At 39.1% G+C, this 14,559-nt stretch overlaps 1 long non-coding RNA gene across 1 annotated transcript in view; it reads left to right on the top strand.

Annotated features, from left to right (window-relative positions):
* Positions 1-3,950: 3,950 nt before the first annotated feature.
* LOC309803566 overlaps positions 3,951-14,559 on the top strand; it is a 47,833-nt gene continuing 37,224 nt past the window's right edge. Inside the window, exons 1-2 of the long non-coding RNA XR_014293969.1 lie at positions 3,951-4,065; positions 5,209-5,371. This is a non-coding gene — a long non-coding RNA (uncharacterized lncRNA). The remainder of the gene's footprint in view (positions 4,066-5,208; positions 5,372-14,559) is intronic.

Below are 14,559 nucleotides of genomic sequence, written 5' to 3'. Positions count from 1 at the left end.
TGCCTTCAGATTTCATCTGCATCTGCATCTCCTATGTCTCCAGCCTGCAGGCCCACACTGCAGTTGGACTTGCCAGCCTCCATAATCATGTGAGCTGATTCCTTTATAATAAACCTCTTTTTATATATATATACATCCTACTGGTTCTGTTTTTCTGGAGAATCCTGAATAATACACTCTGTCTGCTGGGTAATCCACATTTCCAAAGGCCTACCCTCAGTCAAGTGTCTTAAATCTGTATTTTCTTTTTTTTTTTTTGCCGTACGCGGGCCTCTCACTGCTGTGGCCTCTCCCGTCGTGGAGCACAGGCTCCGGATGCGGAGGCTCAGCGGCCATGGCTCAGGGGCCCAGCCGCTCTGCGGCATGTGGGATCCTCCCAGACCGGGGCACGAACCCGCGTCCCCTGCATCGGCAGGCGGACTCCCAACCACTGTGCCACCAGGGAAGCCCTGTATTTTCTTTTTTAATGTTAATGTTTGAATTCTCAGCTCAGTACTGTCTCACTTTGCAGAACATGCAATTGAGTATTTACTGGAAAAAAATGGTGCTTCTCCCTCTTACTTCTGTGGTGCTGAGGACACGCTCCACAATTTGTCTTTCTCCTCAGGTCTCCTACTGAAATTTAACTTTGGTTTAAGAAACAAGGTAACATAATTGTGAACACGGGCTTTGGAATCAGTGCTTCATTTCAGTCCCAATGTCCTGTGACCTTGGGCAAGTCACTTTGAGCCCCACTATCCACATTGGTAAAATATGAAGCTCAAAAGAGATATTGTTTGTAAGGTTGTTTCACAAGGCTGTGCTAATGCAAGTGTTCGATAAACGTTGATTATTTGGATTATTCTAGGTATTATATTATCAAGCGTGTAAGCATGTATGTAATTCCTCGCCTTTTAGCTATAGTTTTTGGCCATTGGTGAAGATGGATTTAAAAACACCTAATTAAAAGGTTCTTTTGAAGTTGTCCTATGGGCCCACAGTGGAAGGGATTTGAGAGCCTGCATATTAACTGAGAGACCCTGAATATTAACTGGGCATAGATATTGCTTTTCAACTATCCCCTGTCCTAAGTATGGTGGCGGTCTCCAAACAGCTTAAACTCTACAGTAACATATTACTCCTTGTTCTCCAGCTATCACTTTACTTAGCTCCACTGCTGAAAAATCAAGGCTATTCTTTTCTTGCCTGCTATCCAGCTACCGAAGACTCTGTGGGTGACTGTGCCTGTATCATTGTTCCCTTTTCTCATCTCCTCCCTCGACTGGTCTCACAAATACAAGTTTGGTCACTGCCTACTCTACACAAAAGGTGATCCTCTGAGCATTTCTTAAGAGTCCAGCCCACCTGCTTGTGGGTTTTCATATAATTTTCAAGCTCATGAGAGACACATTTCCTACTTTTTAATATACCAGATATTGAACTAGTTCCAACTGATTCCATGAGATCCTCCTACCTTTCACCAGGAAAACATCAGAATATGCAGTATGGTGCACCTGTTAAATTTCTTTTTTTGTGTCCAGATTTTTTTAATTTTAATGTAAAAACAACTTCAGCTTAAAAAAAATTAAATCCCAAATCCAGCAAGTTTTAGCACTGGTCATAGGATTTTCCTCCATCCTCAAGAACAGGGAAATCAAGGGAGTTTCCACTTAAACCCTTCGAGAATCCTATGCTATTTGAGTGGAGGCCTTGAGAGCCATGACTTATCCTGTGTTTGCTGCAGTGTTTGGTTCTGAGACAAGGGTCAAAATGACTTTCTAAAAGCTGGCTTTCCCCAGAGGCTACTTTTTATGTAGAAGCGCTCATCTCATAAACAATTGAATTAGTTCACATTAACCACTATCAATAGCAAAAGTACACAAAACATAAAGAAATCACCTAAAGTAATGTTTTTGAACCAGCTGCTAAATTAAGTAACGCATTTGTTTTATTGCACATTTGCATAATAGGACAAACTAGAAACTCTCTGTAACAGATGTGCTAGTGGCAGGGAGATTTGATTACTGGCTTCTGTTATTAATCACTGCACAAATCTTAAATGATTTGTTTCTACAGTTTGATCAATTTACATCTCAGAACGTATATTTATGTACACAATATAGAGATAAAGCATTTGTTCACACATTTCTGGAGGCATCAATATATTTATGGAAATTGAAGTTTTGTTAACCTAGGCACAGGAAACTTGGGCCAAAGACTGACAACTTTTGGAAAGATCCCATTATTTATTTCTCATCAAACTAGTTAATAAACAAAAACCATTTTACTACTTCCAGAACATTATGTTCCAGTGTCTATTGTTTTGTCTATTCCATGAAAACAAACAAAATATGTGATATTTGGAAGTCACAGGATTTGAACCATGGACACTTCTATTTCCTACAAATCACTCCAGAATTTTGAAGAATTAGAGGGTACCATGGTATCATTGAGAACTACTGTATAGAATTTTAAAAATTATCCTTCTCTTTTTAATTTTACATTTGACATTTCATAATCCTATATCTTTGATTTCCATCAGCATTTTAAATAAGTGTAATAAATTTTAAGATGGCATGCCTAAATGAAAAAAAAAGTAAAAACATAGGCAATATAAATACTGTCTCATTAATTTCCAATTAAGCATGATAAATGTATTAGTTCTACACATAAGTGTTTCCCCAATAAGTCAAAACACTAGATAATATGAGTTTTTTTCAGTTGTGAGTATTGCAGTTATTTTGTAAGCAAAATTTTAAAAAATAGTTTAAATACCCATAGAATGAAGCTAACGTTTCAGCCTATTGGTTCCAAGGTTTGATTTACATTATAAGGACTTGCTATAGTGATTTACCATTTGGATTCTAACATTTCTCTTAATATTTTATACATTTTCATATATGTCCAGTTTGATTAATTTTGACCTCTTCCAAAATCACAATAATCAACTCGTGTGGAAGAGAAAGCTTTGGGGATTTTGTTTCTCATACAATTCTGTTTTCCTAGTTTGGCCTCCTATTTCTACATGGTAAAGAGTGAAAAAAAAAACAAGGAAAAAATATAAGAACTCAGGACTGAAATTAAATGCATCATTTCTGAAAACTGGATGAAATTTCAGATACAGGCTTTGTTTTTAATGCCTAGGAAAAAATTAAAATGTATATATTTTTCTCAGTCAGAGGCAAGACTGTTATGGTTGCAACCCCTGCCTTTTTATAGTTCATCCTGGGAGCTAATGAAGCATTGCATATTGGTTTCAAATTCAAAACATATGTGGTCACTGAGGCATTTTTTTTCTTTATATACCGTGATTTCAAAAGGAGCCCCCAGATGTGGTCATCTTACAAAATGTAATTTGGTCGAGTACTAAAGAACTTTTTCCCAGATGACAAAAACCTTCCCCTTTGAGATGCCTATGAGAACACAAACTGGCTGTGAAGTACACTCACAACTCTCTGTGAAAGATGTACAGGAGCTGATGAAAATATATTAAGGGACTGGCATGTCAAGGCCATGAAGGGCATTGGGCAAATTTGGATAAATGTGTCCAGGTTTCACAGAATCGGAATCAGAAGTGAGTTAGAGGACAATGTAAAAAGATGTTGAAGAGGGTAATGTAATCCACACAACAAACTTAACAGCATTACACATCCAGAGCCATCTCCGAAGTCATTAACGCTGTTACCAGGGTTGTCTGCCAAAGAGCCAGATGTCATTCTGCCACGACTTGGCATCTGATGGTTGTCATTTATGAGAGAGAATCGAGTGAGGACTGTAATTAGGTGTGTGTGAATAGAACCCTTCCTTCTGACTCCATTGGGGGCTTTTTCTAGTTCTGAACACATGGAGAACAAAGCAGGGGAGCTGATCTGCTCTTCAGACTCCTGAAAGTTCATGTGTTTTTTTCCCCTGGGGAAATGTATGGCTTATAGTTTTGTTTCATTTTTTTTTTCACACAGTAAGCGTTTATTGCACTCTTTGGAGACGACAAAGACATGTTCCCAGATCCGCGCCCCCCTCCCTCCCAAAAAAAATGCTCCAGTGGAAGAATCATCATGTAAACAGATCAGTTACAAATATACCATGGTAAGTGCTATGTTAAAGATATTGGTTTAAAAATGGTGTTGTGGGAGTGTAAAGAATGGAACAACAACTCTTTGGGGATGTGGGAAAGGGCTCCATAGAGGGGAAGATATTAAAGGATGAGCAAGCATTTGGCAGGTGGGTGAAGGAGGGGGTGAGCATTCTAGCAGAAGAAATCACGAGTAGACAAGTGATTATGAAATCACTTATGGAAAGGTCTGTTGTGCTCTGGGAATAGTGAGGATTTATACATGGTAAGAATCTGAGGCACATAGACATCCTAGAGGAGAGTCAACTGAGTGAGGCACAGAGGAAAAAACTGCCTGTTTAATCCTTCCTTAATTCCTACTTTTTTTGGAGGATAGTTAGATTAAAGGAGGTAAGTATCAACTCATGGTAATGTTCCTAAAACTTTGATGACAAAAATAAACATAGCTAACATTTCAGTGCTCTGTATTCAGAATTATGCTAGTTCTTACAGCAACCTTATGAAATAGATTTTATTTTTATTTTCATTTTACAAAGGAGGAAAAGGGGAATTAGAGATGCTAACTAGCATGCTTAAGTTCATCTCAAAGGCAATCAGCAAAGCAAGGGGGAATCCAGAAAGCCTGTGGCTTTGCTCTCAAATACTACATGATGTGTATCACCACAGAGTTGTGTGTTCAGTACCTATGGACTGTCATCACGTTGGCTACAAAAAATGTCCTATTCTTAAGCAGAGAGAATGTGGCCTAGCAACTAGGCCTCCAGAATCATCAATCCACTTTTCTATATTAAATCTAGAAATGGTACTGAGAAATAATTTTTTTAATTAATTAAGATAGGACATTATCTGCCTCATTCCCAAATGCCTTCAACGAGTACCAGAATACCCTGGAGGCATTGCCAGACCAAAGGGCATCTTTTTAAGCTTTCAAAATGTATTTAGTAGTAGGTAGAGATGCTTATAATATAGTTATGAGCTCAAATAAGGGTATATAAAACTTTATATACAGTATGATGATCAAATTTTTGAAGGGATAAATATGAATCAGAAACACGTACACATATAGAGTATATATGCCAAGATAATATTAAACATTGTCTGAATGCTAGGATTGCAAGTAATTCTTTAAAATGTTTTCATCTTTCTCCCATTAACAGGTAGAATTTGTGCAAGGAGAAAACATAAAACACCAAGAAAGAGAGAGTGCCTGTGACAGGACACACTCCAAGGTCAGAAGGCACTTCGAGAACCATCAGAGCAGCAGCCCCGGAACTCACCTGAGAAGGGTCGAGGCCTCCTGCAAATCAGCCGAGGAATGAGGTACCATCTGCCATGGGGACACATTAGTTTCACTGGGAGCATCCCTCAGGGCCTTGGTCCCTCTACATTTTAAAACTTTGAGGTTACTCTTTTAGTTGACTCCCAGGAGCCCAAAGCCCTTCCAAAACACCCAGGGAATCTTCTCTCACCCACTCAAGCAGGTAGAAAACCTGAAGCCAAGATAACAACTGACTTTAACAATAAGATTATCTCACATAAAAGGAGTATCTCCAACCCCCTGCTAGAAAAGGAGTCCAGTAGCTCCTAGATATCCTTGAAGACACCCAGAACCCTAGTCTGTGTGCCTTTCTAATCAGCTTCAACTTTCTTCTCAGCACCGAAGCTGCTATAAGCATCCCAATCACCATGTTCAGGCAGGATGTCCAGAGGCATAGATGTAGGTCCACCTCTTTCTTACAACTTTAAGAATGAAAAAACCTTTCCTGAAAGACCCTGGCAGCTACCTTCTCATATTTCATCATGTCCATAGAGGACAATTTTTGAATTGAATGAATTGGTTTTTGTGAAACTGCAGTTTCCACTTGCCTTCCTTTGGACGTGAGCTATGTTATATACCTCTTGGAGGCCCAATTTTTGAAGCAACTGACTAAACAGAAATATGTCCATCATTTTAGAGAAAAACAAGAGGGCAAGGATTCTATTCTCTGAACCCATGTGGCTATAGTCATTGTGTTAAAAGCTTAGTAGGCAGTTTCTCTCCTATGCTATACCAGGTACAGCCGGTGATAGTAAGGATAGGGTAAACAAACCTCTGCCACAAGATTCTACTGAAACAATGAGCCTCTTATTCTAAAAACATCTGCACACAGTTAGTTGGGTTTAACAGAAGGTTTCTGGCCCAGCCCTGCTGTTTATGGTTCCAAGGCAGCTGACAAACACTTTGGACTAAGATTGGGCTTGAAGGAAATGAAAGGATGGGCTTCAAGAAAGTGGAAGGGTGGACTTGGACATGAATGAACACCCTTTATCAGTAGGCCAAGGTATTTCCCAGCTGTAGGGGCAGCCTCATGCCAAGACGTATGGCCTTCCTGTCCTTTTAGAACTGTTACTGCTGAAATGACAATATCGTGTCAGGGGAGGGGGCAATGTTCCCCAAACTATGAAATTTATCCATCTGGGTGTGCCTAGGTATTCAGCTTGCCCTCCAGCTATACATGGTGAGTCACCATCTTGACCAGATTTCTTGCCTTTGATAATGAAGGGATCCAAATGGTTTTTCTTAAGTAAGCATTACTCCAAACTAGATCCTGTAGCACAGTGGTCCCCAACGTTTTCGGTACCAGGGACAGGTTTCGTAGAAGACAATTCTTCCATGGACCGGGGAATGGGGGTATGGTTTCGGGATGATTCGAGCACATTTCATTTATTGTACATCTTATTTCTATTATTATTACATTGTAATATGTAATGAAATAATTATACAACTCACCATAATGCAGAATCACTGGGAGCCCTGAGCTTGTTTTCCTGCAACTGGATGGTCCCATCTGGGGTTGATGGGAGACAGTGACACCCGAAGTGTGTTGCCTCTGTCCAGTCCACTCCATAATCTCATTTTGGTTGCTGTCACTGCAGAAAACCCTGCTTCACAAAGATAGAATATTGGAAATGCAAGCAGGCTTTTCAGTGCTTTTGTGGTAATCTCAGGATATTCCACCTTGACTTTAATCCAGAATGTATGGAGATTTGAAGTTGTCTCAAACATACTTTTAAGGCCACTGTCATTTGCAGTCTCAAGCAGTTGATCCTCTTCTAGCATGGACAAAGTTGATTCACCGGGCTTATTCACAAGTGGGTCGTGGATCCATTCCTTCCCATTTCGGGGGTCTTGTGTGGTTGGGAAATAATGCTCAAACTCCTTTGAAAGCTGAAATAGGTGATCATGCACCAGCTGGGAGAAAGAAGGCCCTGCCTCAGTCTCTTTCAAAATCTCTGCTAATGTTTAAAACATGTCAAAAATCCCAATGATCACTCATCGCCCCCATAATTCCAGTTTGACTTTGAATGCAGCCACTTTATCTGCTGACTTGAACACAGCTGTCGTCCTCCCCTGAAGTGACAGATTGAGTTCGTTGAGCAGGTTGAATGTGTCACATAAGTAAGCAAGTTTTGCGACCCATTCTGTGTCACTGAAATGTGCTGCCAGAGGTGACTGTTTTTCTAAAAGAAATCTCTGGAGTGGCTCTCGTAACTCAAAAACTCTGGCCAGTGATGAACCTTTAGAAAGCCGTCTCACTTTTGTGTACAAGAGAAGACATGTATGTTCTGTGTCCATCCCCTCACAGAGCTGCATGAACAGACGTGAGTTAAGGGCATGTACTTTAATGTGCTTGATAACTTTAATCACATCCTGCAAAACATTTTTAAGTTCAGGTGACATTTTTGGCTAGCCAGCATTTCTCTATGGATTACACAGTGCACAGACTCACATTCAGAAGTGACCCCTTTGACCAGAGGAGTGAAGCCAGAAAGCTGTCCAATCATGGTAGCCGCTCCATCTGTGCATATACCGACACAAAATGACCAATTCAGTTTCCCTGATATGTAATCATTCAAAGACTTGAATAGGTCTGCAGCTGTGGTGTTGGTTGGCAACAAAAGTGCACATAACACACCCTCATGCACATCCTTCTTGAAAAATATATCACACAAAAACAAGCACTGGTGCCTTGTCGTCAACATCAGTAGACTCGTCAACCTGGATTGCGTACCACGGTGACTCAGTAATCCTCTCTAACAATCGTGCCTCAATATCCTCTGCTATTTCATCAGTTCATCTAGTTACGGTGCTAGCCGAAAGAGGAACACGTGCCACCTTTTGAACTGCAGCCTCTCCTAAAAGTTCATGACAAATGTCCTTAGCAGCAGGCAGGATCAACTCTTCACCAATAGTAAAGGGCTTCTTAGGTTTAGCAGTGCGGTTAGCTACTAAGAATGTGCTCTCCGTGCAGACACATTTGATGAAGTGGTGGCCTTCAGTAATTGCTTCTGTTCTTTGCATTCACATTTTTTTCTTTTGAAAAACTCCAGAGGCTTGTATTTTAATGCAGGGTGCTTTGTCTCCATGTGGCAAAGCAGTTTGGAAGGTTTCATGGCTTCATTGGATAACTGGTCACCACATATACAAAGTGGGCTTGGAGAATGTGAATCACCTGTTGCAATGAACCTGTAATTTAAGTAGGACTCTTGGTATTTTCTTTTAATTGCAGCTTTCTTTTTGTGGGCAGTCTTAGAGTCCTCTGCTGTCTCATCATTTGGTCTTTCTCTATTTTCACAGAAGCTCTCCAGCAACGTTTGTTTTTTTACTCATTTGGACTAGGGTTAGCTTGTAGGCTTACCAAAACTGTGACTGAGACAAGTGCGCAGTATGGGAAAGAGGCACGGACGGAAGTGGTAAATAAAATAATGGGTGGGCCACGCACAGATGAAAATAAGTGTCGGATTCTGACTTAAAGCCTGCCACCAGATGCAGCTGTACAACTGAAGTACATCAACTCACTTGCTACTCTACAGCCTGGCACCAGTTGCAACTTAATTGTCACTTGCCACTCACTGATAGGGTTTTGATATTACTCTGCAAGCAGTTGATCTATTATGGTCTCTGTGCAGTCAAACCTCTCTGCTAATGATAATCTGTATTTGCAGCCGCTCCCCAGCGCTAGCATCACTGCCTCAGCTCCACCTCAGATCATCAGGCATTAGATTCTCATAAGGAGCGGGCAACCTAGATCCCTCACATGCCTAGTTCACAGTAGTGTTTGCGCTCCTATGAGAATCTAATGCTGAGGCTGATCTGACAGGAGGCGGAGCTCAGGCAGTAATGCGAGCGGTGGGGAAGCAGCTGTAAATACAGATGAAGCTTCCCTTGCTCACCTGCCGCTCACCTCCTGCTCTGCAGCCCAGTTCCTAACAGGCCACAGACCAGTAGCGGTCCGGTCCGTGGCCCGGGGGTTGGGGACCCCTGCTGTAACAGAGCTCCTCGACATTGCAGAGGAGCAGGTCGCGTTGCTGCCAGTGCAGCAGATAGCTGTACTGGGGAGGGTCATCTGAGGTGTCGCCAGTGCTTGGCTGATGGAGACCTGAGGCATCCATAAACCTCATTCATCAGCAACCCTCTTCCAAGCCACCATAAATAAAACAGCATCCAAATAGAGAACAATGTATTTCCTAGGCAAAAAAAAGCGCATTCCTTCCAGCCTGGATTTGAGTCTAGAAGAGCAGAATTCTGATATTCTTAAAGCTCAAAGGGCTGCTTAAATCAGCCACATCAGGTTGCAAAATGGAAGATTATTGACTTCTCTCCAGTTCTGATACCTCAACCATGTTCAAGGACATATCATTTCTTCTCTGGGTTACTGCTAACTGCCTTCTAACTCCATACTCTTGTCAATCCATTTCCCACAGAGCAACCAATGTTCTCAAAAAATGTAAACTACTAGTTCATGTCACTTTCCTGCTTAAAGTCCTGTAACATCTTCCCTTATGCTTAAAAGGAAATCTGAACTCCTCCCCATAGCCTTCAAAGCTTCACACAACCCGGGCCCATCTACCTCTCCGAGATCATCTCATCCACATCTCCCCTTTCCCCACCAGGCTGGAGGCACATGACCTCCTGTTCATTCCTGGTAAAAGCTAAGGTCTTTCTCACATGACTAGTTTTGCAGAAGCTCTTTCCTCTGCCTAAATGGACCCCAACTGCCCTGCTCCCAACACTGTCTGCATGTCCGTTTTATCATGTTCCAGCCTGTCAGTTCCTCAGAAAATCTGTTCCTAACCATGCTACAAAAAATTAGTCTCTAGTTTTTTCCTTAATCATTTGTAAATCCTTTATTTATCTGTGTATTTGTCTTTTTACTTATTTCTCTAATAAGAATGTAGGTTCCTGAGTCAGGGAGCCACGTCTGCCTTGTTCTTTTTTGTATCCTCAGTCTTTGACAGGATGTGACTTAGAAGTCATCAGTGAATATTTATTAAGTGACTAAATGTATCAGTGAATCAGGAGAGAAGTAGGAGGTAAAATTCCACCTCCTCTAAAGAACATTTTCTAACTATGCCACCTGAAGTTATCATGATAGTCTTTTCTCCCTGATCTCTTTTATGCATTATTGTCATTATAATAATATTAGCTCCCATTTATTGAGTGCATGTTGTGAATATAATTCTAGGGATCAGACATGCCTAGAGATGTAAGACTTACTTTCTTTCCTGATGATCTAACTGAAGTGTAAACAATCAATGAGGAAAGGGAATGACCACAGAAGACTAGAATTTTGAGGGGATCTTCAGAAGGATGTTCTTGGGATTTCAGACCAGCACTGAAGGAGGAATTAATAATTAGAAACTATATAAAGGAGAGGAAGGGACACTCAAGACAAGGCAGATAGGAATTTTGAAGAGAAGCTGGAATGTGTGGAAAAAATAATAAAATTACATTTATATATGTTAATTTGATTGACAAAAAATGTCTTGAACAATTCTTGTTGAATATATTATTTGTCCCATTTATATAGCCATTAATTGTGTCCCACTTTGTATAAGTATCTTCATTTGGTATCTTGAACCGTAATTAGAATTGCATTATTTTTCTGTATCATAAATCTGTTTTTCTTTCTGAAGAGATTGTAAGCAGAATACAAGCAAAGACCTTGTCCCATTCGTCTTTGTAGATAAAGAATTTCAGATCATCCAAATTGGTAACCTCCCTGGTAATCCTTTAACTATGTCTTCTACCTGAGTATGATGCCTCTTTATAGTATACCTAATGAAAGATTATCCAGCCTCTTGATAAACTTTTCATAGCAAGATTATTATGAGGCAGTTTGTTTCAATATCAAATATTTTTTTGTGGCAACAAATGCTTAAATTTCTCTCCTCAACTTTCCACCACTAATCCTAGTTAAGTCCTCTGGAATTATACAGGAAAAAAAATCTCTTTCTGCTGAATAATCCCTTGAATATTTGACAGCATAATTTTTTTCCCTTTTTCTGTTATTTTTTAAGCTAAATATTCCTATTTTCATTAGCTATTCCTTACCAATATTAGCACTCATGTTTAAATACATCTGTTTTCTTAAACAACTGAATGATTGTTGTAAACTCCATGACAACATGTACCCACCCTCCTTGTCTCATTCACACTGAATTCATCTCACTTATAACCATGGCTGATATATAATAGGCAATCAAAAAATATTTGTTGAATGAATAAATGAAGGAGTAGGAGTACAAGATTAGCTGATGCAAGAAAGCAAGAAAAAGACATAGTAGGCATCTAATTGAAAAGGAAGAAGTGAAACTCTATTCACAGACAACATTGTCATCTTTGTAGACAACGTACAGAATATCTAAAAAGACTAGAACTAATAAGTGATCTTGGCAAGGTTGCAGGATGTAAGATCAAGCATACCAGTTGTACTTTCTATATGCTAACAACAAAAAAAGGAAATTATAATTAAAAATACCATTTATAATAACATCCAAAAATATTAGAAACTTAAGGATAAATTTGACAAAATATATGTAAAAGCCTCTAAACTAAAAACTGTAAAACATTACTTAGTGAAATTAAAATGAACTTACATGGAAAGATAACCACCTTTAGGGTTGGAAGGCTCAATATTATTGAGATGTCAGTTCTCCTTAAATTGATCTATAGATTCAACAGCATCGCAATCAAAATCCCAGCAGGTTTCTTTTTTTAAGGAAAGTGATGAACTGATTCTATAAGTCCTATGGAAATGCAAAAGATGTTGATTAGCCCAAATGACTTAGAATAAAAAACAAAATCGAAAGGCTAACAATACCTGAATTCAAAACTTAATAAAAAGCTAATCATCAAGACAGTGTAGAACTGGCTTAAATATAGGCAAATAGACCAAAGGAACAGAATGAAATGTCCAGTATAGACATGGATAGATAGATAGATAGATGATAGATTAGATAGATAGATAGATAGATACATAGATAGATATAGACAACCCTAAAGGCAAATTCAATGGAGTAGGGATAATCTTTTAACAAACTGTGTTGAAACTAAAGAATACTCATAAGCAAAACAAATGAGCATCAATCCATACCTTAAACTAGAAACAAAAATTATTCCAAATGGCTCATATACCTAAATGTAAAACCTAAAACTGTAAAACCTCTAGAAGAACACATGGGAGAAAATTTTTGTGACCTTGAGTCAGGCTAACTGCATTGGTTAGACAAAAAATATCCATGAGACAAACAAAACATCTATAAATAGGACTTCATCAAAATTAACAATTCCTATTCTTTGAAAGACATTGTTAGGAAAATGAAAATATTTAAAAAACACACCATTTAAAAAATGAGAAATGAAGGCACAGACTGGTAGAAAATGTCTGTAAATTAAATATCTGATTAAAAGAAATTGTATTCAGAATACAAAATCTAATAATAATAAAAGAAACATCCCAATAAAAAGTGGACAAAAGAACTGACACTTCTCCAAAGATACACAGATAGCAAGTAAACACACAAAAAAAGATGCTCACCATTAGTAGTCACTAGGGAAACACAAATTAAAACCATAATGAGATACCTCAACAAAACTATTAAAATAGTTAAAATTAAAACACTGATTATACCAAGCCTTGGTGAGGATGTGGAGGAACTGGAATTCTCATACACTCAAACTGAATGGAAAATGGTAGAAACCACTTTGAAAAACAGTTTTGAAGTTTCTTAAAAAAATTAAACATGCACTCACAGTATTGCCCAAGAGAAATGAAAGCATATCTTCATACAAAGACTACACATTGCACATAAATATTCAGAGTGGCTTTATTTGTGATGACCCCAAACTGGAAACAATTCAAACATCCCTCAGCTGGTGAATGAATAAGTAAAATCTGGCATATCCATGAAATGGAATACTATTCAGCAATATATAAAAATAAACCATAGTGCACAGAATGCTCTGAATGAACCTCAAAATAATTATGCTGAGTGAAAAAAATTGAGAGAAAAAAGTCCATGCTATAAGTAGTCATTTATATAAAATCCTAGAAGATGCAAATTAATCTATACTGACAGAAAATAGATGAGTGGTTGCCTGGGATTAGGGTATCAGGGAGAGGCAGAAGGGAAGTATTACAAAGAGTCATGAAGAAATGTTTGTTGGTGACATGTATGTTCATTTTCTTAATTGTGGTGATAGTTTCATGGGTATATATGTTTGAATTTTATCAAAATTTACACAGTAAATATGTGCAGTGTATTTCATGACACCTGTAACCTCAATAAAGCTGTTCTTAAAAAAGACTACAGCCTTGAAGTCAGTTAGGTCTAGATTTAAATTTTACCTTGTCCACTCATGTGCTGCGAGCCTTTGGACAGTTATTTAACCTCTCTGAGGCTTATTTTTATTTTAAATTGATTCTATGAGAATTCTTTCAAACTTCATAGAAGTGATGTGAATGTATGTAACAAAGTATCTTAAATGGGTGAGGGATAGAGTTCTTATGCTAATGAAATTGTACAGGCTCCACCCTCCCCATTTCTGGCCATTAATTTGCAAAGAAACTGAAGAGTCCATTGAGCTTCCCGCTATATTCACATGTATCTGATGCACTGGGAGGGCAGTGAAAGAAGCCGGATAGCTGGAAGGACAATGAGAAGTCCCTGAGGTGGAACTTCCCAAAAGGAAAGGAGGAGGCTAGATGGTGGTGCATAGAGGAATAGTTTGCCAGCTATAGCAGCGGACAAGCTCGTGCTAAATCCAGCCATCCTGGAGACAGGTGTGTTCTCTGAGGATAGGACTAAGTGCGTGTGAGCTGATAGGGCTGCCTCACTACATTCCACATACTTTAGTGTCCAAGCAGCTATATTGTGGCATATCCTCAACTGAATACAACAGGGGGATGGATCGGCCTCTATATTCACAAAAGCGTCCCCGCAGCCATCAGGTTTCCAGTGTTGTGCACCACTATTGTGTTTCATTGGCAGCAGGTGTGGTGGGTTTCCATCCCTACTGGTAGCAAGGAATGGCCAATACTGTTTTATAGATAATGTCAGCATCCTTGGAGAGTCCCCAAATAACTAAGGTGTGAATTTTCCTCTGGCCAGCAGGGGATATTTTGCAACAGAAAAGAGCCAAGTATTCATTTTAACAAAACTACATCCATAGTCATTGCCCGTAA

This window comes from Mesoplodon mirus, assembly GCF_964341445.2.
Source record: "Mesoplodon mirus genome assembly, chromosome: 4".
NCBI classification, from domain to species: domain Eukaryota; kingdom Metazoa; phylum Chordata; class Mammalia; order Artiodactyla; family Ziphiidae; genus Mesoplodon; species Mesoplodon mirus.
The sequence above is the reverse complement of the archived record's forward strand: the minus strand, read 5'-3'. Positions and strand labels throughout refer to the sequence as shown.